The sequence below is a fragment of the Lutjanus erythropterus genome, chromosome 3, assembly GCF_056507025.1.
Source record: "Lutjanus erythropterus isolate fLutEry1 chromosome 3, fLutEry1.hap2, whole genome shotgun sequence".
Classification (NCBI taxonomy): Eukaryota; Metazoa; Chordata; class Actinopteri; order Lutjaniformes; family Lutjanidae; genus Lutjanus; species Lutjanus erythropterus.
In genome coordinates, this window is record NC_139319.1 from 16,580,885 (window position 1) to 16,608,870 (window position 27,986).

The 27,986-nt window shown below is 41.9% G+C and overlaps 1 protein-coding gene across 1 annotated transcript in view; it reads left to right on the plus strand.

The window, feature by feature from the left end:
- The window catches only part of bnc2 (basonuclin zinc finger protein 2), a 226,237-nt gene that overhangs the window by 23,573 nt on the left and 174,678 nt on the right, over positions 1-27,986 (plus strand). The gene's annotated exons all lie outside the window — the stretch shown is intronic.

Below are 27,986 nucleotides of genomic sequence, written 5' to 3' on the forward strand. Positions count from 1 at the left end.
CCAATATGGTGCTCATCCCTCCTAATCGATGGCCCCTTATTGGGTTTCTGCGTTTGGTCAAATATCTCATCGCTCTCTGGCCCCTCAGGCAACAGGATCCAAACTAATAAGAAATCTCCTCAGTCTCTCGGGTTGGGTCTACAGATGAAAAAAATGATTAGTGCAGAGATAGTATGTATCTGTGACCGAAACCAGATTTTCAACAAGTTTGCCAAGTTAAAACTAAAGCTTCCAAGAAAGAAGTTGACATGTTGACTGGTCTTGAAGAGGATGTTAGCCCATGTGAACACTGAGCTGATCTAATTTGAAAGAATAGCTTTTCTTCCAGGATTTCTGTCCAAACAAAGGGGCTTTCACACAAACTAATGTGCTTTTCAAAAATGTTCTTGTAGAGTAGACTAATCTGAAAATGCTGGTGGTGTGGATGGCAAAAAAAAAAAAAAAAAAAAAGAAAAAACAGATCCGCACAACGAGACGTTCCTGATAGAATGATTTATCGTAGGATTTTTTTTCAAGCTCACAAACTGTCACTTCCTACTTAATTCCCCAAACACTAATGTATATCTATGAAGCCAGCTTTCTCTGGCTTCTAAGTGCTAATCATGAATGTCACTGTTGAATGTGTAAAATAGTAATTTTTATTAATGATCTAAGTACAGGACTGCAGGAATCACCTTAATTGACATTTATAAGCTACAAACAAATCACCATTATATTCTTGTTCAGTTGTCTGACAACAGTAACAGAAAGTACATAAGTTGTGTTTGGCTGGATCAGAACAGAAAATAAGTTAATTCAACTTTATTTATATAGCCTAAAATCACAAATGACAAATTTGCCTTTAAGGGTGGTGTTGACAGAGAGGAGGAAGCAACAGAACTCAGGTTTAACATCTTGACAGCAAGGAAACTGCTCTGTGACTCAATTTTTTTGCAGGATTTAATTTTTACAAGCAAGAAAGTTGGTAAGAAGAAGAAGAAGAAGCTATTTTCCTTTCATTGTATTTCAGTTTGGACTGAGAACTTTCTCAAAACATCCTGAAAACGCAAGCCACGATTTCAGTCCCACCCATAAAATCCTGAACACAAAACTGGTTAAAAAAAAACAAAAACAAACAAAAAACAGTTTTAAAAATGCTCTGACTCCAGAGTTCATATAGTTCGCAGTCTTTGCCAGCCCATTCTCATTCCCAACTTGTCACATACCAATGATTTGTCAACGCCCCTCGGCGACTCAGACAGACGTGCAAAGTACCTGCTAGTGGCTGAACGTGACCCACTGGGCTTTTCAAGTGGCGTCAGTGTAAACCCATCTGTGGCTATATAACATGCACCGGTTTTGACATAGAATAAAGAGGGACAAAAGTCTGCACATGGAGGAGGTGGGGTGAATGGATGGCTCAAACACGCACAAGACATTTACCCAGGAGACTGGAGGTCATGTCCCATGTGATACCAAAACAGTGTTAAAAGTTATACGTTACATCACGCTACAGTTGTCACATGACTTACATGTTGCAAGTCACTTCAGGTTCATCACTTTCATCATGTGCCTTTTGTCTTGCAAGCGACTTCACTGACATCTCAAGAAGAATCCTTTGTGCCTAAACCTAACCAAACTGCAGCCTTTTCACAGCGTTAAGCACATTTTAAAAAGCCGTTCTGCATGTGTCCAATACAGCTGCTGATGGTATGGGAGCTGGGATAGGAACGCGCTGTCTTTTCACATGTCTAATGTGTTTCGTCAAAAAATCTCTATTTTCTTCACACAGACTTTAGTGTCCCAGACTTGGAGCAATTTGGCTTCAGATGCTTTGGCCTCAGTGTGGTCGCAGACAGCCGTGTTCGTGTTTTTTGCAGCTACTGTTTTACAGGTGGCACTTCTGACTGTAGACTACCTGAAAAAGTTGACAGACCTGTGTGTTAATACTTGTGTAAAGAACACCAAGGACATGATATAGGTGGATACAATGATCTGTCTGAAGGTGCTGGTACTTTCCACCGACTAAATAGACTGTAGTCATCAGAACTACTGAACAAGTCTACCCTAAACTCTCGACTTTAACCTTGATCTAATCTTTTTTCAAACTCCTAAAATGAAACTCCTCAAGAGAACTTCCATAAAGAATAATGTCTGGTTAAGTGTCCTTACTCTTAAAGCCTCAAACTCACAAATATTCTCTCACAAAGACAGACACGCAGTAACACACACACACACACACACACACACACACGTACGCACACACAGACAGGCTCTCAGACACACAGCAGGAAATAAAAGGTCTGTTTAGAGGGAGAGAACAATGCATTAATGTACTACAGTAAGACAACATTTATAGTATCTGAACCTATTTTTATCTGCACAATACACATATCTCTCCTGTATGTATACAGATAAATAGAGTGTGTGTATGACCCAGAGAGAGAGAGAGAGAGAGAGAGAAAGAGAGAGGGAGGGGAGAGTGTGTGCAGAGCGAAAGGAGGAGAGAGAGTGCCACTTTGGAGTAAAGCTGTCATTACTCCGGCTGGCGCACTCCCTCATAAATACTGATAATGAGATGTTTTCAGCAGCCTAATCATTTGCCAATGTAGCAGTAGGTAATGTGAGAGGAACACTCTCTTTCTTCTACTTCTGTCTGCAGATGACACTCCAGTTTCTGTTTAGTCATTACCAAAGCTCGCCTTATAGAGTGGAACAATAGAAAAGAATGGATTTTCTTGTATTGCCCTGTGCTTACTGCAGAAAAAAAAAGAAAAAGAAAAAAGTTGTGCAGGAGCAACGCAACAACCAGAAAACTCTCCCTCTTGACAGTTTTTACAGGAAAAATGCAGTTGTAATTTACACTTCATCTCATACATTTTTCCTCGCCTAAGAAACTGCAGCTTTAGAGATTTGATCAAATACTTAAAACATTCAAGTCATTTTACCAACCCAGTTTAACTTTTGTTCATCTAGGAGAGCTTTACTGTGGAACCTCATGACACCAGTCCAGCAACAATCTGTGGCCTGTTTCATGCTGCAATTTGCAACGCTTTTTACTTTCAGTCATTTTGGCATGTTTCACTAATCAAACGCCAAACTTGTGACCAATCCATGAACCCTATTGGATTCGGAATCCATCTGCAATTTGTAATCGACAATCACACTGTAAAAATAAAACTTGATAGTACTCACAACTTCAACACAACTGTCTTCACTAAAATTTCAAATTCTGAATCAAACCCAAACTCTTAAGTGTTGAAATAAACAAATAAAAAGTTCACGGGGGGCTGGAGCCTATCCCAGCTGACATTGGGCGAGAGGCGGGGTTCACCCTGAACAAGTCACCAGTTCATCGCATAGAGACAGACAACCACTCACACTCACATTCACACCTACGGCCAATTTAGAGTCTACCTAGCATGCATGTCTTTGGACTGTGGGAGGAAGCTGGAGAACCTGAAGAGAACCCACGCAGACACAAGGAGAACATGCAAACTCCACACAGAAAGGCCCTGCCCCAGCCAGCTGGGGGATTTGAACTCAGGACCTTCTTGCTGTGAGGCGGCAGTGCTAACCACTGCTCCACCGTGCCGCCCGAGATAGTTTACCTTTTTCTTAATAAAAACCTTTGAGTTTCAGAAAAAAAACAAATTTGTGTTTCAAAAATTGTTGAGTAAATTCAATAAAGTTACAACAAATGGTTAATAAATGTACGATTTTAATGGCAACCATTATACACAAATAATGACAATTTGGCTTCACAGATCACTGTGAACAATTTTTGAAATATAGATTTGTTTTGGTTTATAAATCTCAAAGATTTAAGTTTATCTAAACAAGAACAGTTTGACTAAAAACTACAAAATTTAGTGAAGCGAGTTTTCTCAACTTGAAACGTGGACGCTCTGACTAGCAGCTTTACTGGACACGTTCAGACATGTTTGATCCACCAGAGTCAGAGGACACAGACAAGATGGTATGTTTTTTTTCTCCTGTGTCAGTTTGTTGGAACTGAAGTGAGCTGAAGTGAACTGCTGGGCTGATATATATTTATTATTTTCCTTTACATGGACGTCAAGAGACCAACGATGTCAGGCACATTTGTCACAGAGGAGAGAAATTTGAATATCTATGTAAAAACCTTGTCCTCCTTAAAGCACAAGCAATGTTGCATTCATTTTTTTGTTTGAGTGAGTGTCTCTGTGTATTCAGAGTGTCTGTCTCATCATTTGTACCAGCAGGTTGACTGTGTGATGTCCTAAAACAGTTTGGGAGTTTCCCTCTCCAGGATGGCCACATGAAGGGCCTCAAACAACCCCACTGCTCTTGCCCCCTGGCTCAGAGTGAAGTGAGATCTCTGGAGGCATACCCAGGAAAAAATAAACAAGAAAATGTCTTTGAAAAGCAGCCATTGACACTCCACTATATATATCTTTCCTATGGGCCATCACTCTAATGGATGTTCCCTAAGAAGCTCTATGAAAGCACTGTACGGCATGTCATCTTCCGCTGCCTATCTTCCACTGGCCATTAACCAGCATCCTTGATCATTTTAATAGTCCCTCCATACTGCCTCTCTCCGACTCCACAGTGATTGGACAAACACTGGTGTCCCTAGTGATACAAGAGGAATACATTGAGGAGCTATTGTGGTTTTCCACGGCCTCGCTGTGTATTGTTTACTGGGTCTGCTTGATTGCCCTCTGTCCAAATCAGAGGGTACAGGCAGGCAGGGCAGGGGTCTACAGGGACGCACTGTGTTGTGGACTGTCCCAACGTGCTAAGAATATTCACTCAACCCATGGCTCTGAGGGGGAACCCATCCATAGCTCAGTAAACACACACAAACACACACATAGTGGGAGTCATCCATTTGTGCACCAGGGACCATATGGCTGTGCATAAATGTTGGAGTGTGTGTTTGAGAGCGTGTGTGGTAGGAAGCCATGTCTGTCTCCACGTCACAGATAATTACCCCCTGTGTGACTTTGCTTTTCACAGTGGGGAAATACAGCAGACCCTCCTCATTGAAAGTGGCACGTACAGCTCCAACACGAACCATATGCTATTTAAAATGAACTACTAGCCAGATATGGGCAAAGTTTTAATATATACATACATATTTTCCTCTGGTCTCGCCTTTTCTTTGCTTTATTTTTTAATTACCCTTTTCATTTCTGACCATAGCTCTAGGTCACGTAGCTCATTGTTAGTGGCAGCCATTTCCATGAAAATAGAAAAAAGGGCTGATTTTCTCTATTGTAATCTTCACCCACCTCTGATTTTTATCTGTTAATCCCTCATAATTAAGCTAATTAGACACTCTATCTTTGTACAATTGCACCTCATTGGCCAGATAGTGGGAATATTCCAAGAGCAAGGTTACATCTCTGAGTTAGAATTCAATAAATGCTAAAAGCCAACGCAGTCATTCAAGCTTTAAATACTTGTAGTAGATGGAATTTTTTTTCTCTCTTTAATCTGCTGTGCAGTTATTTTCAGAGGCCGTGTGTGTGTGTGTGTGTGTGTGTGTGTTTTGAAGCTTCGTGGAATTCATCTTTCATGGTCGTGGTTTCAGAGCAGGTCTGGTCCTCAAGGCTGCCGTGGCTAACCTTGCTAACAAGGAGTGTAACATTAGCATGTCTTATCAGAGCAAAGCACAGTAAGCAAAATATGCGTTCTTTATAACAAAATGAAAGAAAAGGTAAGATTGAAGCAAGCTTAAACCATTTTGCCTTTTACAAAGCTGTGGTTTGACTTTATTAAAGAGGAAGATGGTCTATATTATGTTTTTTGACAGAGGAAAGATCAGAAATGTCGCTTTGTATCAGTGTTTATCTAGTTTTGACAGTGTGGTCTTTTGGATCAATTAACCCAAAAAAAGAGACAGCTAATGCTAGCATGACCCGCCCTCACCCTCCATTCTTGCAGCCAGTAGAAAAGCTGTTAATGACTCAGCAGTACATGAACAAAAAGTAATGTCAAGTGGGAATCACTGCTAATGTTAGACAGCTGAGCTAACTAGCTTCTGCTCTCTGAGTGGAATACAAACGTAACGGCACAGTGAGTCCTCTCAATGTCAAATGTTGTAAAGAGATGGATGTCTTAGATGCTAATATAATGAGATAACACATTACAAGCTGTGCAAGTGGTATGAAATGGTAGTCTATACATTTCCTGTCTCCTGATAAGAAGTGTTGGAAGTATTGTGAATGTCATGTGGATGGATGATGGATGAATGCAGTAAAAATGTATTTTGCCACTTATTTTTATCTGCTCGCTTAATTTGCTTAATAGCAAATCTGTGTCACTGTAACTCATGAGAGAGTGTTGCTGAGACAGAGACAGGTCTACAACAACAACGTTAATTTTCTCCTGATTTGTCTGTCTGAAAAATACATAGATATATAATGAGGAACCTGGATACGGCATCGCCTCTCAGCCTTGCTTCCAACCAGTTCCTACCAGTGGCCAACCGCAGTATTACAGCAAAAATTCCCTTGAAGCCTAAAAAAACATTTCCCCCCATAAGCCACCACTGTAAAAGAGACATCTTGAACTGCAAGCAAGGTCAGTAATGACTCTTTCGATGTTGAAGTTTTGATCTATCAAAGTTTTATAATTGTAAAACTCTCCTGGAGATGAGAAAAGTAATATGAAGACCTGTGATGTCATCACACTCATCAACTCTGCACATATTCAGTGGGCCACCGGAAGCTAGAAACGCCAGGTGAGCAATTCTTGTTGGATTGAACAGGTACCTTCTTAGCCTCCAGTATCCTGTACATAAAACATCAATGGAAACCCGTTGGAGTGACCAGACTCAGAACCTGCTGCTAGGGTCCTAAAGGGGTGAGATAATGGCAAAACCGATGTGACAGAGATACAGGAAATGACTCTAAAGTGTGTCGTCTTGGATTCTGAACCCTCTCTGGCGAAACATAAACAAAACTGAGTGTGGGAGCTGCAAATGACTCAGAAGGGTGATGTTAGTGTGCAGTACTGACTAGTGGGAATAACTGCTAATATTAGCAAGCTAGGAATCCACTGTCTAAGTGGATGCTAGTCTTCCTAGCCTGTTAGCTCCTAATTTCAGAGTGGACTTCAGAGAGTCCCCCCAAATCTTGAATGTTGTAAAGGGACAGATGGCTTACAATGATAGTAGTCCATAATCAATTCTATGTGAAATTATTTAAAAGGGGAAAAGACATCAACACTGAAATCTTAGGAAAGCCTACAGTGGCCTGAAAACTCAGATTTCAGATGAAGTTTCAAATGAAAGCATTCTTATGAGTATTATATTTTATTTCTGCCATATTCTGCCAGTAGATTCTTGTAAATCTTACACCCTGGAGAAAAGATACATGACAGTGACATGTAAGGAGCGACCATGATGCTGTCATGTGGTCCTGAAGCTGAGTGAAATAAGATTTGATTATCACAGAAAGATGTTAGGAGAATTCAATCTGTATGTTTGTTTGTGCGTGTAAAAGTTTTGACCCTGTCTCTGAGGGCTGCGGTGACTTGATGTTGTTTAGACTCATCTCTCTGCCTTTCTCCCCCTGGAGACCTGTCTTTGTAGCCATCCCAGCATCCTGTTCACTGCTCCGCTGCATCCATATCGCACTAATGATCATGGGAGTGGACAGCTGCTTAATGCAGTAGTGTCATCAGTGCTGCTTTCTGATAGCAGCTCCATTGCACTTGACGGGACTCAAATGTATCTGCTGCACACGAGCCCCCCACATTAAGCGGATCGACTAATGTGATTTTGGAACACCTCAGTAAAGGTGTATTAGATGTGTGCCATATCATAGCAGCAGTTTATGATTACACGACACATCACATTAAGAGTGCATGATTACAGACAGGGTTCTTATCATTTTTCACCGCTCGTAATGGTGTCAAAATTTCTATGTGTGGCTCTCTGGAATTACATTATGAACATGTCATAAATTATGATTATATTGTAGCAACAGTGGGGACCGTTCTGTTTATTTTTCCATCATCAGAAATAGGAATTTTCTCACAAAAGCTGCAGTTATTCCCTTTTCCTCCCTCCGCGCTTGACATACTCATGGTTTGGTGACTACTTGGCGACCCATCACGCACTCGAGGGGTGCCCTCTCGGCCAGTAATGGTCACCTGACCGCAGTGTATGCAGTTATCCAATCATGCGCTCTCTCTCTCTCTCTCTCACACTCCGCTGGAGCGCTCCTGTCCGGTGCAGCTAAAACAACAGCAGAGCAGTTGGAATAATACGACACAGTACAAGTTTCATAACAGTGTGGAAGGAAAGGTACGCCCGCTCAAGGTGAACATGTGGGATCTTAACATGTGGCTGTTTTGTGTGCCAAACATTTTTACTGTGTTCTAAACTTAACTTTAAAGGGTCACTTCACTCAAATCACCAAAACGTATTTCTCCTTTACCTCTGGTGATATCTGGTCATGCATATAGTTTTCAGCTTCAGTTTTATTATTATTCTGCAGGAGATTTGGCTTGCAGGCCGGCATTAAAAATACAGGTCACAGGAATACACTGATGACTGTTCTTCACAAAGGTTCTGGGCAGTATATCAGAAAAAAAAATCACAATATAATGTTTCATTTCAGTTGATATCAATAATTACTGATCATTTTAATGACCTATTTTTAATAAAGACCGGCACAAAAAAGGTTGAATTTAATTACTTCATCTATCAATGCACACAGGGCTTTATAGACTTTAAAAAAACTGCCATACTGCTGAGCTGAGTTGTCCTTTTTATTAACAATTTCCCCACCATCTGTACTCATTTTCTCAGTCTTCTTTGTGTTGTTTTATCATATATCAGTGGTGCAACTGAACAGCACACTTGTTAAATAACTTGCTGTTTGGGGGTCACTTGTTGCACACTCCATTATCAAGGGATATGATTGGCTGTTTATGAACCAGGGCACATTTCTTAGGGGCTTTCATAGCGGTTTGCATTCAGTGCATTTAAGCAAAATTACTGAACAATTTTCTTATTGCTGCTGATGAAGTGTATATCGCCGATGCATCACTGTTTTTTTACTGCCCAGGCTTAACTTAAGTAACTTTGTTGGAAACCTTGATCATCTTTGTCAGCCTGTTTTTATTTACCAGATGCAACCAAACCAAGCCACTATACAATAAGACAACAACAAAGCACTGTTAAAAATCATAAGAGCATCGTACACCTGAAAAAAAAAAAAAAAACATTCAAAGAACAAATACTGCCTGACCTTTTTACAGACAGTGTCAGTATTTGAGTCAAAACAAAACTTGTTATATATAAAAATAGTTTTATTTGCCTAAGCTTTAAGATATCTGTTGCCACCCCAATATTATGGCAAGATCTCACAGACCCTAAACACACAAGTCAGTGTCTGACAGCTTTGGTCAATAGAGACTGAGGAGAATCTCCATTTCCCACTTTCATTGCTAAAACTGCATGGACACAATGAAGAGTTTTTTAAAACCCTCCATTGCCAAACCAACCCAAAGTCTTTCAGGTGACTGTTCATATCAGGGCAGTGACATCATGAGTTTACTTTATGTAAAAATACAGAATCATGAAAGACCCCCTGCACACTGTCTAACTTGCAATATTAGAATTATATGCAACATTTGGGTTCATCAGAGAAAACAGTTTTTGACAATGAAAAGCCACCTTGAATACAGATGGCTATTTAAGATGGCTTCTCATTGTCACAAACCATTTGCCTGATGAAGGTCTAGTATGGAAATGCTGCAAATAAATGCAACTTTTTGGTCCTTTCGTCCCTCTCCTACACACCGTCACATCAAATAGATGTGCAAAGTGTACTTTTGCTCTGTGCAAAAGAAAGCGTCTTATTAAAACTATTGATGGTGCCTCTTATGGATTATCCAGCATGTGAGGGACACTATTTTTGGAAAGAGATGCTACTTTAAGGCAATTTTTCTGTGGTTCAAACAACAACAAAACAACAAAACAAAAACCCATCCAGCTCCATTATATTGGGGTAGCGGCAAAAATCTAAAAAACAGGGCAAACCCGAACCTCAACCACAAATACCTGCACTGTTACACAAGAGGTCAGTGAGAAAAAATATATATATACTGTAAATACTTTTAGTAATTTGGGTGAAGCTACCCTTTAAATCTGTCAGTGCCTAAATGGGAGAGATTATATGTATTTATGTGAAGAGATCAGGGGATGGACCACCACATCTCCTCACTCATCTCAGCTTTGTGTCTGTCTCTCGTTTATTGGTGCCTGTCTTTCCTTCTCTTCTCCTCTCTTTCCTTTCTCTCCGTCTCTCCTCCCATCCTCCCTTCTTACAGTTCATATTTCAGTTTGCTCCCAGGAGCTCGCAGGTCTGTGCCAGACGGAAATTCGCTGAGGCTGCAGGAGCCCCCTTGGAGGCCACATGGAGGAGGGACAGGAGGGGAACAATCAGGCCCAGTCCTCCCTCTCGTTCTCTCCCATGTACTTTTTCCTCCCATTCCCTCTTCTTTTTTTTTTTTTTTCCTTTTTTCTCCCTTACTCTCGTTTCCTCTCCCTGCCGTCTCTCGCTGTCTCCTCTGTATCCAGCCTGCCAGGCTACACAGGTCCTCAGGGTGACTTGCTCTTGGCTCGGGTCCCTCAGCACAGAGCCCTCTCCTCTCCTCCTTCACCCACTCCTCCTCCTTTTTGCTCCTGTCCCCCCCCCTCCTCCTCTCCCTCCACTCTCCTCCTTCCTTCTCCAGCTCTCTCCCCGGGGGGAAGACGGTGAGGCCATCCAGTCCTGAGCTGTCCATCAGCGAGGGTGTTTACTTGCAGCGTGACAGGCCGACACATCTGGAGCGCATATTCACTAGTGTTCACACTCTTTCTCCCTCTCACTCTTTGCTGGCCTTCCATATATCCCAATGCTGCCACCAGACACATTCCTCCGGCTCATTTCAGGGCCCTTTGTCGTCGTTATGGCGAGCCCACCTCTGACTTTCATAAACTCACTAGGAGCACGCACAAACACACACACGCAGACACGCACACACGGAGATTTGTTTTCATCCATTTTTCCTCTTTCTTTCACCCCTCCAGTGGTTTTTCAGTTGCATGACAGAAATTGGAGTTAACCACCAGCAGGGGTGGGCTGAGGGGGCGGGCAGAGCAGTGATGGGGATGGGGGGCAAAAGTCAGCCTTCTCTCATCCACTCTACCTCTTCCTCCTCTATCTGTATCCCTATCACTTTGTCGTCTCCTTTTCTTTTTTCCTCCTTTCAGTGAGTGCAAACTAATTACAGCAGCTCCTCCGCTTCTTTTTGGAAACCCATGACTACTGCTCTAATGAAGTGACACTCTTTCTTCATCCCGTGTCTCTCTCACTCATTCGTCTCCCACCCACCCACCCTGCATCCCACCCACCCGCCCACCCTGTCTGTTTTCCCAACATTCCTGTGCTGGTGTGTGACTGTGATGGCTTGTCATCTCGCAGGAATGTCCTGCTCTCCCACCTCGTCCCCCCGATTTGGCGTGAAGCATTTGCTCCTGGTTTCCGACTCTGCACATGTACACACACACACACACACACACACACTTGAAATGCTAGCTTTTAAAAAAAAAATGTGTTCATGCAGATGGTGTCCATTGGGCTGCATACCTACCCTTGGCGCATGGCCACAACAAGCACAGCCATTCTCAGATAGTCCCCAGCTTGTTTTTCAACTGTAGAAAGTGTGCACAAAGTTATTTTATCTTATGTTGCCTGTGGTAAAAAGAGCCATTTACTCTCCATGGTAAACCCGAGGAATTCTCTTGATTACACTGATGACCAAATACGGCCCACCAGAGCGGTTTTTAAGGAAAAACATTTGTTTCATGCAGCTTTATATGTGCACAATATATCCACAAAAACACAATTTGCAGCTCATAAACCAGAGCCAGGCAGCATCTTGCAGAATTAATTCTGAACAGCAAGATTGGCTAAGTCTAGCAAATGTTGAGAATTTAGTTTTTTTTTTAATACACTGCACATAGCTCCAGTTCTACATATATCAAATAGCAGAGGTGTGGACTTTGATGACTTCAGACTCAACTTAACAAAATCAAAACTTGCAACTCAACTTGGGCTTTCATGGTCTGGTCGCTGTTGCTAGCTTTCTGTTGTAAGGACTCCATCTTGTTTCTCTTTTGTGACCGAAACAACCTCGTCACGGAGCTCAGATGCCAGCGAGTAGTTTTTCATGCAAATGTAATTTTTTCAGTGAGTCAAACAAGGACTGCAGTTGTCCCAATTTCATAGTGCTGGCCACCTCTCTAGGCTGTGGGGCTTTGGTGCAGCCAGCAACTATTGTGTCTATTATCTGTGTAGAAGCTGACATTATTGGTTGCAACATAAAAAAAAAAAAAGTGCTTAATACTTTGAATATGTCATGTAAAGTATCCACTCAATAAATGTCACAAATTGTGCCAGTAAATCAAAGATGGTCACAACATCTCAACAGGTGAGGGAGCACATCTGCCATCTTTGCAAGTTTTTACTTAGAAGTTAACAAAATTACTTGTGATTTCACTTGGACTTGAACCTTTTGACTTAAAAATATTCAATACCTTCTCTCAAGCCCAAAGTTTAAAAAATATGTCATTTAAAAAGTGTGCCACAAATCAATTAATTGTTCTAATTAATGCCCTTAATTTTTTAGCAAGTTGACACTTAATTCCCCAGATCCACTTTGTTTCAACCAATCCACCAGCATCTAATCAAGTTTTAGGAGAGAACCATGGAGAAGTAATGTTTTGTTAGTGAGCTCCATACCAAACATAATCTTCTTCGCTTACAAAAACTATAAAAAAAAAAGTAACTACAAAATGCAAAACATGCAGGTAGAAAATTACAGACAGTGATGCAACAACTCCAACTTCATTCAACATTTGAAGTTGCCCAAAGAACGGTAAATCAATGCTATGTTGTTAAAATGGCATTGCATTATGACTTGTTTAGGACAAAGTTTAGGACTTGCGACTTGACTTGGAAATTGCCTGTTTTGATTTTGGACTATACACTGTGCGATTCTGTGTGATGATGAACGTGGAAGAAACGTGACAATATCATTGGATATGACTCCAAACTGATGGTCCTGTATTGCACAGCCATTCTCACGGTCTTTGATTAAAGAAAGCCTTTCACAACATTTTGACAGTGTCAGAAATTCATCAGAAACCGTCTCACAATATGACCACTGCTACAACCTCGTCATGACAGTATCCCCATTCTCCTCTTCTTCTTTGGATTGTTTTCTATACACATAAATATCTCTATTGCAAGGCCTCGATTCTTGCGTAGGTTCATTGTTAACCAGCAGCAGGAGAGATGACACATGCTGATGATGTTTTCTGGTATACTGATTGTGTCATAGCCTAGGATTCAGTAGGTGATGTTAATGTTTTACCCAAGCTTATTGTCACACAATGTGGCTTGCAGTTTACTAATCTCAGTCAGTACCATTAGGACTTGAGTGCAAAGACTTGAGATTTACGTGTGGCAAAACAATGACTTGATCCCGCCTTTGTCAAATAGAAGAGATTCTGTAATATGAAGCACATGTGACATTAAGACAAGTTTCAGCTAGTAGAGGGACACATAATGACTTTCCTCATTCAAGCATGTTTTATACTCTTCTGTCTACATATGGTAAGGACTTATCAGAGGCCTAATGGCACACAGAAACATGCTACACTCAATGACCCGAGGGAGCACTTTCAATGGAAGGCAATAAGGGATAATATTGCACGTACATTTCTATTTATGTGTGCGTGTGAGCGCACGCGACATAGTCTCCTGATTGGCATCATCCTCTGGAACAAGTCTGGCTCCTTCTAGATCCGGTTGACGTCTGTGCATGTGTGTGATTATTTGTGTGTGTGTGATTATTTGTCTGTGTGTGTGTGTGTGTGTGTGTGTGTGTGAGTGAATGTGTAGGAGATATCACCAGGCTCTCATGTTTATTCAGCTCAACGCCTGGATGACCAGGACTTATCCGCTGTCCTGATTACCCTGCCTGGCCTGCCACCATTAATCCTTCAGAGACCTCAGGCCCCTTAAACAGCCCTATCTTACACACACACACAGACACACACACACACACACACACACACGCAGAAACACACAGAAAAAGCCACACATGCATTCTCTGTATATACATCAAGGACACATTGTGTTACTCATATACATATACATGGAATTAAACTCTACTATTCTCACTTTTCTCCTTCTTTCCTGTTTTATCAGGGTTGTCCTCAGGGCAGAGTGTCTGCGTCTTTGTGTATGTGTGAGTTTGTGTGTACGCTCTGTCATTTGGGCCTCCAGGAACCTTCCAGGCATCTCTCTAGGTCCCTAGTCCCTTTAATTCCCATTGAATTGTATGTGTGTGCGCACGCACGCGCGCGCGTGTGTGTGTGTGTGTGTGAGGGAGAAGAGATTCAGTCTAATTTGTGCCACAGTATTTTCTTTATCAGCTCTTGTAAGTCTCTGTGAAGGCCCACATAATTATATTTTATGTTGAGTAAAAATCACTGTATTGTAGCTCTTTTCCCATAACAACCATATTTTTCTTAGGAGACACAAGGTTTTTCTGGTAAGGGGCCTGTTGGAGCAAACCAAGTGTACAAGCATGTGTCTGCTATTGTGTTATATGTGTGTGTGAGTTTGCATACATGTGTATTCAGGACACCAGGGTTCTTTTCAGCAATAGTCATCGGGCCAAGACATAATATTGACCATGGCTGTGTTCCCTTTTCTGGTTTTGCCCATAATAAATGATGCAGATTAGAAAAGTAGAAACACATTGGGCTGATAAGTAGCCTTTGGAGCTCGCCTGCCATGCCATTGAGAAGGAATGGTGGGAGGAAAGCAGGGAGGGGGCTCTCTTTTCTCACTTCGCCTCAATTTTAAAGTATTGCAGTGACTCAAGGGCAGAGACGCTGTGTGTGTCTGTGTGTGCGTGTGTGTGAAGTTTTAACTGTGGTCTGTGTACGTTTAGAGCGAGCGGGTGGTGAGGGTGTTTGGACTCTAAAGGAATGACGATGGTGTGTGTTGCCAAGTCCCATTTGAATATATACACAGTAGGGAACCCTCTCATTATAAACAGAAGCTCATACTCGTGGGTGTGCGTGCACATAAAAACACACATGCACCCGCGCAAAAACACACACAAAGGATGGGGACAAATCACTGGAACTACACTATGAGAAATAAGGGTTCCAAAGAGGTCTTCCCGAAGAGCTGAGGTTCTGTCCAGAACTTGTGAAGAACCCTTTGTTGAAGAAAGGGTTTCTTAAGGGTTCTTTGTCAGACTAAGAGCTCCATTAAGAACACCTTTCATCCAAGGAAACCCTTTTCAGAAGGAAGATTCTTCCAAAAATTACTGAAACCCTTGAAGGACTCTTTTATGCTTTTTCGCCTCTTTCATCCTGAAAAGTTGGTACCCAGTTGGAACCAAAAAATAACAGGTTTTACAAACCAAAATGTAACATTCAATAGTTTGTTGTGCATTGTAAAATATCATCTGTTGATGACATCTGTGATTACAGTGGTTCCGCTCAAAGCTAGGGCTGTGACGATAACCACATTTTGAGGCCTTCCATGGGATTGAGCTCATTACTGTCGTCATCACAAATGTTATTTTATCTCATGTTGAGATTAGTGCATTGATCTATTAATACCTCCATGGATCAGCGCTGTCACACACAAGACAGGAACACAGTGTCTGAACAGACTTAACCCAAGGCATCACAGGATTGCCAGAGGGTGGCTAACAACATGCTAACAACAACAACAATTATCACTGAAGACATTCAGTGTTGGATTTAATATTATGGATTTATATTACCACGTCTCAAAAAAAGATACTGCAGTTCAAGGCTACATTACAAAACTTCTTAATCTCACCAGACCTGACATTTGGCTTCACGTTAGCGTTTCCTGTTCAGTTTACTTCGGGGCTAATCCCCTTCACTTTTCCAGCAGTTAGGAAACAAAAGACGAAACTCTTCTGGATCTTGAGAAGCTGTGGCCTTTATTAATTGACACACTGTAACCTCTGCTGTACATTTGCTGCCAGACCGACAACTTTAATTTTCAGTTTCTGCAATGAGCGGCGCCATCACTCGCCTGCTGCTCGCTCTACCTCACTTACACGCCGCACACACATTATGCAATGACCTATTCCTTAGAGGAGCCGAGCCACTTTTCTGACAGTATGTGTCAATCAAGTGCAATAAAACCGGAAATATGTTGCTTTGTCACTGTGGTAAGAAAAAGTCCACACCATTACAGACCTGCTCAAAACTAGTGGAAACCCAAGCTGGTTCACTTGTCACTCAGTAGAACTCCCTGGGAGGGTACTTGTTAGCCCCCTTAGAGGGTGGAGAGGTTCTGGATAGAACCTTACAGAGAGATATAGCTGGTCACAGATGGATCTAGGCATAACCCTTCATGTTGGGTCCTAGGTAGAACTCTCTGAAAAAGGTTCCAATGAGGATCTTTGTAAAAAGGTTCTACCAGGAGCCAAACAGGGTTCTCCTGTAGGGCCAAGCCAAAACACCCTTGATGGCTCTAGTTAGCACCTTTATTTCTAAGAGTGTAGTACAGCTGGAATAAGAGCATGGCTAATTCATGTCTTCAGGAAACCAAAGCTAACACTGTAAACTCTGTGTGTGTGTGTGTGTGTGTGTGTGTGTGTGTGTGTGTGTGTGTGTGTGTGTGTGTGCGTGTGTGTGTGTATTTGTTTTAATGTGACTCTGCTTGCCATTTCATTAATGGTCTCCATGAGTAGAAACGCCTGTTGACACACAGTATTATCTGTTCACTCTTTGTCTCTTTCTACCTTAACACCTCATTCCCTTCTTTCTGTTTCATTTATATTGGGAGGGACCACTTGACCACCTGAGCAGACACACACGCACACACACACACACACACACACACACACACACACACACACACACACACACACACACACACATACACTTACACACTCAGACACAGTGAGTCGTCTCCTCTGACTCTTTCCCCTCCTCTGACATTGCTCCCTCACTCCCCTCCTGTCCCTGTCTTCTCCTTTTTCCCATAACAAATAACAGCGCAGAATTCCCCTCACTTCTCTCCTGGGGAATTTTCATTACCGCCCAGTCCCCCTGCCCAGAAGGACTCCCCGCCTTGAACTGTTCAACAGCTGTGGTGTGGACACTCTCTTCCAAAACAGGCCCACTGTTCACAAACACCCGCCGGACTCAGGGTGGGGACTCTGTGTCAACCTCCACAGCTCCAGAGACCGAGCTTCCCTCTCATGTGGCCCACCCCAGGGCCCCCTCGCCTGGGGAGAGAGAGGCCTGACGCTGGGCCCTCACCTCTCCTTGTGTTGGATTAAGAACAGCTTTCAGTGGGCCTGATGTGTACGGGAGAGGAAAGATAACAGACAACTTGGGTTTTATTTTTGAAGTTTTGGTCATCATTTTTGCCCATGTTCTGTCACTAAACTCCTCCCCCAAACAGGGCTTGTCCAATCACAGTTTAGCAAATGCAACTATGCACAACAAATCTGTAAAACTTTGGATTTCTCCTCATGTTGAAGAGGTGTGAAAAAGTGTAAGGAGAGTTACTGAACAGTGTGATTATCCGCTGATTTTCCGGCCTACGTGCAGCGTAAGCCTCAGTGTCTTAGCACAGGATCCATGAAACTCTGGCAAGATTTATATTCGTTGTTTCTTTATTGTGCACATTGTACAAACTAATTATGTTTTATAATGTGACAACGCTGTGGTTAAAATTGGTGTAGGTATAGTGACAGAAAACACTTGGTTAGGGATAGGAAAAGATCATGGTTTGGGTTAAAATCGTTTAAGATCTTTTGAAGGTCTGTGGTTTCCCTCAAGACACGACTCTTACATTTTTAAGACCACTTATAAGGCTACAAGATTCTTGTTTTAAAATGGGAAATGGTTTGTGGGAGAAATTAAGAAGTCAGACAGCCCTTTCAACTAACTCAAAGAGCATATGTTAGCTTAATTAGCTAGCAAACTACAGCTGAAAAAATCAGCTAGCTGCAATTATCATTTCTGTAAACTGACGGTGGGCACAAATGAGAAGCCTGATTTAGTCTTTCTTTTTGTCTTTCTTGTGTTTGCATTGTTTCAAAAACTTAATGAATGGATTTGAGATGAATGGTAAAACAGGAAGCTTGACAGGCCTAGCAAAAGTAACAAAGTGGGGTGGGGCTTAGGGTCAGTTACTGAAGTCTAGAAAAACAGGGAGGGCAAGCATAATGAGTGGTCAGGTTTTAACCCGGCCAAATCTTGGTTTTCAAACCTGAGGTTCGTTGTTTGCTGTGGTCTGATTCTGGGACTAATTGGATTGGATTGTTGAGTTTGCCCTTTGGTTTGTTTGTGTTCACATGGCAACACTGAAGAGTGGTCCAAAAATGGTAAACAAATGCCAAGCACAAGCAAGCTGTTATCTCATTGGTCAGAAATATTACCGAGAAGATTTGCCTCAAAATACATCCTCCTCTTCCTTTTTTCCTTCTTCATTGTGGAGCATGTGTGTCTTGTGTATTGTTTTTATGACATTTGTTAGGTAATATACCAGTGTTACTTAAATGAACAAAATATTCAGTTCATATCAGAATCCTGATGCATCTCATCAGAAGATGTGTCCCCTCAACAGTTTGCTGTTGGACACTGGCTTTGACGGGTGCATATAATCACACATTCACATGACAATTGTTCTTCAAACCGCACATTAGGTAACCTTGATTACGTTGTCTTTAATCATCAGGAAATGTGTGAGCCAGTTGTTTGGTATGTTAGGGTCAATTGAATTGTGACTGCAAACTTCTCCAGTTTGTGTGGAGGCAAGCCGAGACCATCCTCTCTAGGCGATATTGGCTCACTTGTTTTGCACCACATGCGAGTGCGTTTGCTGTGTTCGCATATGCCCAAACGAACCAAACCCTAGTGATTAAGTTGCTGAGTGCAATAATGCAATATAATTATCACTGATAGGGATGATGGGCAGATTCCAGATAACATAATACAGACCCAAGTCAATAAACCCGATAGATAGATAGATAGATAGATAGATAGATAGATAGATAGATAGATAGATAGATAGATAGATAGAGTCTCTGCCCTTAGCAAGAGTAAGGCGAGGTGCTGTAATCAAAGGCGATTACTCATCGCATGCTGTGACGCCCCACAGTCAAATGCAAAGCAGCTTAAATTAAAACACACTTCATTTGAATAGATGAAAACTACACGGGAGATGAGTCGCCTTGTATCCCCGCCTGGCGACATTTATTTCCGTCGGATCAGCACAACGTGATTTGCTGGCTGGAGGGGTTTTCATAGAGGTGGCAGTGTGTTTGTTGGCTTGTCTCAGAACTCTCTCTCTCTCTCTGTGTGTGTGTGTGTGTGTGTGTGTGTGTGTGTGTGTGTGTGTGTGTGTGTGTGTGTGTGTCTGTAGCTCCTATCTCAAGTCGTCTTTGGAAGAAGTTAGGAATACTTGGCAGCAATGACAGTGGAAGTCCCCAGCACTTGGCCACAGCTCTGCATGTGTGTGTATGTGTGTGTTTGTGTCCGTGCACGAAGGAAACGGCCCATTTGAATGTACTGGAGCTGAGATGGGATCAGTGTGTGGGAGGTATTTTGTTCATATACCAAAAATGAGATTATTAGGGAGCAGACAATGCTTGACCACAGCAGGAACACAGCATGTTCCCATCTTACATCAGTGTCACAGTTCATTTGTGTACTTTAAGGGATAGTTCACTGCAAAATGGAAATTCAGTCATTGTTTTAAACTTCTCTTCTCACTGCGTCAGTCAAATTTCACTGAAGCTTTAGGAAACAAAAATAAATGAAGACTAAGTTACATCCCACTATTCAACTTTCTCTAGAATTCTCTACAAAATATAAACATTCAAAGCAACCCAAAGAATAACACAATTACCAAGGAGGGATATTGAGAAACTAATACTGTCTTTTTTTTTTAAATCCTACAGTGTAACTGTTTGGCTGAACACACGTTTGGATTATGAGGTGTTTGATTCATTTTTATGTATTTTGGATCTGTGAAACGATACAGCCCTTATCTGATAGCTTTAGAAAAGCTTGAGAAAGAAGTGCAACATTTCACTCAAATTCCAGAAAATTCTCAAAAGATAAAGTTAAATGATGCATGTTTCTACCCACTGCTATTATGGAAATATTAAGAATCGGGTGTATTGAAATTAACAGCTAGAGGGACTAATTCTCCGGTTGGGTGCCATTAAACTATTGCAGAAGACACAGTGAGATGACATAATTAAAAGTACACCAGTCAAATCTCAAACTGTGTGAAATGGATGAATATATTGAATTTGTTTATTTCACATTGAAATTTGAGAAACGTTAGTGTCCTCATCACTGAAAACAGATCTGATGTTTCCATCTGCTACCAATTTTAGTCTTTTTTTAGTGACATGTTTGTAAACGCACCATTCAGGTCCCTGTTCAATGAACAACAGAGAGATGGATCAGAGAAATACAACATTATTTTCTGATTGTTTCACAGCAGTTACAACCAAAAGCGAAGAATAAATACACTCACACCTCTGCGCAAAGCTGAATTTTGTGTGAATGCAGCTGAATTGAATTTTTAATCCTGTCATTGTGTCCTCAGTCTGCTCCGCCTGTGTATGTGTGTGTGCATCTCTCTCTACAGCTCTCACAGACTGAGAGCAGAGGACAGAGACAGAGGCACCAATATAACCACTGGCTGCTACATTTTAGTCCTGACATCACAACCTGCTAGCTGAGACTGGCTGGGGGCTACACATCACGGCCAAACAGGCTGATGCACAGAAACGTCTTGAACACAGCAAAATATAATAAAATAATAAAATGCAGGCAAAGGGCAAGGTCTCTGCTGATACAAACGCCACCACGCACTCCTAGTGTGTTATAAGTGATGATTGAGATGCATTATTGTTATATGAGTCTACATTGTTTTATAAGAAGATCCTGCATTGTGTGCCTTTAAGTCACATGCTTAAAGTGCACTGGGATTTATTAGTTATGTCTGTTTCTATTGTTATTAGTCTCTTTTCCACCTCAGCCAATTGTTAAAACATTTGAAATATTTTGACTTTCTCTCAAATTTTGTTTCCACTCTTTATTTTAAAAATGAACAAATTGAAAAGCACATCAAAACAAGTGGACAGACACGCACTTACAGACTGACATATTATAATCATGATGCCTATAAAAGCAAACATTAGGCAATAGTGTGTGGAAGCCGGAGTCAGTTTGAAATTATAATAATAAACCTTTCTTAATTACACAGGTTATTTAGGAGAAATACTTTTAAAAAATGGTCAGTTTTTAGACCAGTACAATACTGCAGGTCTTTCTGAAGGATCAAGACAATTTTCTCAACCATATTTCTTCAAGAGTGCATCCTAAAACATACTTTTTTAGCATAGAGCTTTCCATTTGGACACAATCCTGTTTCTCTCAGCCCAGTTATCATTTGAGCGAATCAGTCTGAGGTGTCCGTGTACAGGACGCTCTCTGAAGCCAGTGGGAGGTGCAGCCGTGTAGTGAGGTGGTTTATTTGGCTAGGAGACACCTGGCCTGACTGGAGGAGCTCGAAACACTGTAAGGCTGCTGCTCCTGACCTCCCCCTCCTCCTCCCCCTCCTCCTCCTCCTCCTCCTCCTCCTCCTCCTCCTCCCTCTCTCTCCCTCTGTACTCTTCCCTTCTCTCCTGTGGACTGTTTTGCTGCTGTCCCCCCGTCTGTCCACATTCCATTCACCAGGATACCTCTCCATCCTGTCCCAGAGGAGTGTGTCCGTCTTTGTGTGTGTGTACGTGAGTGTGTGTGTGTGTGTGTGTCGAAGGAGGTGGCCTACAGGCCTTGCCTCTGGTCACTTTATTAAAGTGTGTTTTAATTTACTCCTGTGCTCCTGTGAGCCCCTGCATCCTGACACACACACACACACACACACACACACACACACACACACACACACACACACAGAGCAGCCCCTCCTGAGACATGGCTTATTAACTCCGCTCCTGTCTGTCAGAGAGTTGGTGGGGGGGCCGATACTTCCGAACCACATTCCTCAGTGTGGTTTTAAAATCCTTTTAATGCAGTCACATAGTGAGACACACACTGTCGCACAGACAGACAACACACAACTTAAACATACATATAGCCTCATGGCAGAGATAGAAGATAACTAAGTACAAATACTTTGTTACTGTATATAAGCAGATTTTTCAGGTATCTGTACTTTACTTGAGTAATTTATTACTTTTACTCCATATATTTTAACACAAAAATCTGTTGATTCCTTACATTTACAAAATTGGTGTGAAGGAACTAATTTTGCATCATTGCATGCTGCCTTCATAACATGAACACCAATTTCAACCTAAATGAGAAGCACAATTACACACAGAAAATAGGATTTCTTGGTCTATCCATTAAAGATATCACACACAGCATACAAAACAATACAAAAAAGACATAACAAGACAAACGACATAAGACAAAAACAACATAAAAAACGCAACAACACAAAAAAGACGTAACAAGACGAAAAAAAAGTACCAAGACGAAAAAGATGTAACAAGGCGAAAACAACATAAAAGACGAAACAATACAAAAAAGATACAACATGACGAAAAAGATGCAACAAGACAATAACTAACAATAAAATAAGTAACAAATCCAGAAAAGACATAACAAAACAAGCACAAAAAACCCATACAAGACAGAAACGACACGAATGACTTAACAAGACAAAAATAATGTAAGCGATGTAACATAAAAAGAAAGACGTAACAAGATGAAAAAAGACACAAATGACATAAAAGATGTGCTGAGATGAAAATTAAGTAAAAAACGTAAGAAGACGAAATAGACCAAAGAAAAGTTGAGGTTCAGTTTGCTTTGCACAGAAACAGCCAGTAGAAACGTCCTTCAGAGAGCTACTTTTTACTTATTACTTTTAAACTTTGACTACTTTTCATAATGTGTACTTTTTTACTTTTACTTTAGTAAAGAAGTTAAATCACTTCTTCTACTTTTACCAGAGTGTTTTTTCCACACAAGTACCTGTACTTAAGTAAAAAATGTGTGTACTTTTGCCACCTCCGCTTCATGGTGTTATGCACAGACACACATGAACCATAAACACACAGACATGTAGAGTTATATGACTCTCCATGGAGTCTTTGCCGGGTCAGACCTGCAGCTCAGCCAGCAGCAGCGGGGCTACATTTGTTATCCTAACAATTAACATGGTGATAATTGGCTAAATACCACTTAGCAATAATCACTATGTTTGGCAGCATAATTACTCCAAAATCAGATTTACTCAGCTTCAGAGGTTTAATAAAAAGCATATGGCCTCAGAGGACTTAGAAGAAACTGATCAAATAATTCTTTATTTTTTTTCAAGTATTTCGTGATTGACAAAGTTTCATCTTGACCTGCATATATCTACAGAACCGTATATCTCTATTTCCCATTTCTTCCATAATTTATGTGTCTCACAGCCCGCCCCCCGTACATTATTTCCTGAGTCTCTCCTCTGTCTCCGTATTAAATATGGAGGGAGGAGCTGGAGCCTGTCTCAAAGGAAGGCAGAGGAGTCATGTTGGGCTATCCTAAGGTCCTGGTGTGTGATGCTGGGGCCTCGGGCCCTCAACCTAGTCTCACAGCAGAGGCTTCAGGGAACAGCCAGAGGGGATTTTCTGTATACGTTTGCAGCTGTGTGCCTGTATGTGTGTGTGTGTGTGTGTGTGTGACAGTGTTCCTCTATCTACCAGTAGACCTAAGCAGCATAAAATAGGATGCGTGCGGTGCATGGTTTTATGTGTGTTTATCTGTGTATGCACATGAGTGTGTGTCACCATGGCGATGTGTGTGTCCTTCGCTGAATGTAGAGTGACTGAACGGGCCTGCTTTACATGTGTCACTTGTGAGTAGCTTGTGAAAAATGTATTAAGAGTGTGGAAGGAAGGGCCAGCTGGGGTAAGAAAGGACCGGGGGAGTGAGATAGAGGGGGGGAGGCAGGGAGTAAGGGGCACAGCTGTAGGGGATTAATGCCCAGAGTGGAGGAGCAGGAGCCGGAGCCCAGGAATGTTCCCCAGCGCCCCCTCAAGAGGGAGGGAGTGCAAGGAAAAGACAAGGGCACAGGCCTCAGATGTGTCCCGTACTGCACGATCTCTACGTATGGTTGTTGGGAGAAGAAGAGGAGGGGGCGGTATTTCATCCTTGTCAGTCTTATCCAGGGTCTTAATCTACCCCTGGCCACCTCCACCTCCACTTCCACCCACTCCTCCTCAGGCACTTTGGCAGCCCCAGTTCACAAGACTCCTCTCTCTGTGGCGTTCCTCCCTGCCTGCTTTCTGTGTCACATTCTTTGTCTTGTGAGCGCTGTGATTTATGGACGGACACAGGAAGCAGTGTGTGCGTGTAATTGCACGGTTACGGTCAAGAGTTAGGAGAGGGGCATCTATCAGACTTCCCCGAGCCTGTCACTAAAATATTGATCAATTTTTTCCTCTTATGATCGCTTTGCTGTGTTAACCGCAGCCTGAATGGCAGCTGAAAGCTATGAGGACCTTAAGAAATGATAAACAGAAATTTAACAGGGTAAATCCTCAAGCCAGAAAGTCTCTTTTGAAACTGTTGAGAGACTCATTGGAAGCCTTTAATTCGTGTGATCGTAAACTCAGAACTGTGTTCAGCAGAGGTGTGGACTCAAGTCATATGACTTGGACTCCAGTCAAACTCAAATCACAAGTTTGATGATTTCATGACATGAAAAAATCCCCAAAGACCGAAGAGTAAAAAGTATGTTATATAAAAGTGTGCCATGACTCAGTTCATTTTCTGAATCAGCTGACATTAACGCTATTCATTCTCAGCAAGTTGAACCTTAATTCCCCAGATCCACTTTGTTTGAACCAATCTGACAGCATCCAATCAAGTTGCAGGAGAGAACTATGAAGAACTAATGTAACATTACTGAACTCCTGTTAGAAAAAAAATGATACCATAGAGAATTTTGTTCATGTACAAAAACATGCAGAAAATTACAGAGGAACTGCAACAACTTATAACTCTGTTCAACATTTAAAGTAGGGTGAGGCGATATATGTAGTCTTACACCCCCCGTCTCAACTGGGAGATGTGAACCAGCCATGAGTTTGCTACATTATGTTCACTACATCCAATAAAAAAACAAAATCAACTGTAAAAATGTCAAGAAAGGAAATATTCTCACACCAATTTTTCCTATTAAACATATAAACACAAGTGAACACTTTCTAAATTCAAGTTTCTCTCTTTTACTGAACTAACACCTTATTGTCTTGTTAATGCATCATAAAACAAAAAAACTGTCTTGATTAGTATTTGGATCATTTTAATCATCACCAACTCTGGTTTGATCGAAATAAATCAATAATTCACAGAGATGTGAAAATCAGACTCTACAGGCTGCTTTCCTCTCACTCATACTTCGGCTCAGTGGGTGTGTACTGTGCTGCTAAATGAGCATTGAGGTCCCCCGGAGCAGCGGTGCCCATTAAACTAGCTATATAAAATTACAAAAAAAGACAACCGGCAAAGCTAGCCAATGGTAATAAATTTGTCCAGTCACACAACCCTGATTTGAAGTTGCACAAAGAATAATAAGAACAGAATCTGTTAAAAGGACAGATCACATTTGTTTGTGTGAGTTTGGAGCGCAGGTTTTGGAAATATTGGCTGTAGAGATATTGGCATCCTCTCCAGTATAATGGAACTAAATGGCACTGGGACTGTGGTGTTTCAAGCACCAAAAAATTCATAACCATGGTCTCTTTCCATAAATCATGAACCTGTTACTCAAGATAATCCACATAACTTGTTGTGAGCAGCATGTGGGAACTACTTTCTTTCTATTCTAAAGTAGTTACGGTAGATTTTACTGCAGAAAACTGGCAGTTCCTACGTGAAACTGCTCACAACAAAGTCCGTGGATTATCTTTAGCAACTGGGTCATGATTTTTGGAAAGAGACCATGTATTTTTTGTGGGCACCACAAGCTGAGTGCCACTGAGTCCCATTACATTTGAAAGGAGGTGGACATCTTTACAGCCGATATCTCCAAAGCTCCACAACTCACACCAAGAAAATCAAGATATTCAAAGGAAAAATATGGATTTTTGACTGTGGGGATTAACAATCCCTTTAAAATGACATTATTTTGGTGAAAAGTGAATTGTGATTTCTGAGTCAAAACTTTCAGTTTAGGACTTCAGACTTGACTTGGGATTTGTCAGTCTTGACTTGGGACTTGAGTGCAATGACATGGTCCTAACTCTGGTATTCAGTCAGGTCTGCATTTGAACTTTTCACTCCCACTTGGAGGACTTTGGTTTAGTTTATTGTGGTGTTGTGGCAGAATTGGTCTCCTCCTCTGTATCTGTGCCCTCCACCTTCTCTTATTCCCAGCAGTCCCCTCTTTGTTTCTTTGCGGACTCTAGAGCCGTCGTCACTCCATCCGAACTCCTGGTGTTGACAGTAGTCAGAGCGAACCCGCTCATTTCCCCGTGACGTGTTCAATGGGGCTGCACTGATCCCCACTGACGACTCTGAAGAGGTGACCGCGGCGATGGAATGGAGTGCCTGTCGTCGTGACGATAAACCTGTCCGTCCATCCTGCTGCTTGCTCACCCGTGTCTCTCTTCCTCCCATTTGGAAACCACTCCACCTGGTTCGGACAATTACCCCACGTCCACTCGTCTCGCCGTCGCTGCCTTAACTCGTCTTCCAGCCACTTAAGTTGTGATGGACTAAAAGGGATGCTTCAGCCACCGCCTGGCCCCGGCACTGTTATTAGACGCTCAGAGTTTTGTTGACAGCCCATAAAAAAATCTGTACCCTCTCATTGTGTGTCTGTATGTGTAAAAGTGTGCTAAAAACCATACTCCGCCTCAATGGAATTTACCACAACTGCTGGGTGTCAGTCCATTAATGTCTCTGCATGTGTTTAAGCCCTCTGGATCTGTCCTGTTGATAACCACTTCCCATTGAAATTATTCACACAACAGAAAGAGAAAGGGAAGCCTCTCTAAGTTGCCATCCCGCCCTGTACACCTTGTCCTGCCACCAAGTACAAGCTCAAACAGTCTGTCTGGAGCAGGGTGGGGTGAGACAGCAGCAGGCCAGCCAACCAGCCAGGAAGGAGCGTGGTCTAACAGGGATACAGGTCTCAACACATCACCTCCCAGTCAGTGACGCTAATGCTAACACTCAATCCTCGCTGCCTCCCAGGACCTGATACACTTCAGGTGCAGAGCACACACTTAAATTTAAACACGCACATTTACGTCAAGGAATATTCTTTCCAATGCGCACACACATAAACACAAAGTTATGCTTCCTCTCACTGTCATTAGCCATGAGAAGGACTTCAAACACCAGGTGATATCATAGCAGCCTGGGAACAAACAGCGCAGTTTCCTTAATCTTCACATGACTTCTCAGCACTTAGCCGATGCTTAATTGCCAGGGAAAGTTTTAACATCTGCTTTTATTCAATAGTCTTTATTGGCATGAGTCACCCTCTGTGCTACTGCCAGCCGCTCTCTACACCCAGCATCATGCATTAAAAAAACAGAGAAGGAAAAACAGGATTTAACCAAAATTCCTGCACACAGAACGACTGATAAATAAATAAGGTACAAGCCAGGCTTTCATGGGCACTTAGTCCTTGGAGGAGCGGGGTTTCATAATTCCAAGGCCATGAAAAAATCAGAGGATAACAAGGGGAGTAAAAGGCTGTGCTGCGATATTTACGGGGTAATCATTAGGGGGAAATGCAATTTGAAGTGGGAGGTTGGAATTTTGGGGTTTTCTTGTTGTTGCTCCTGCAGGGGTAATGCAGTGCTTCTCATATAACCTATTTCTACTAGTCTCACTAACATGT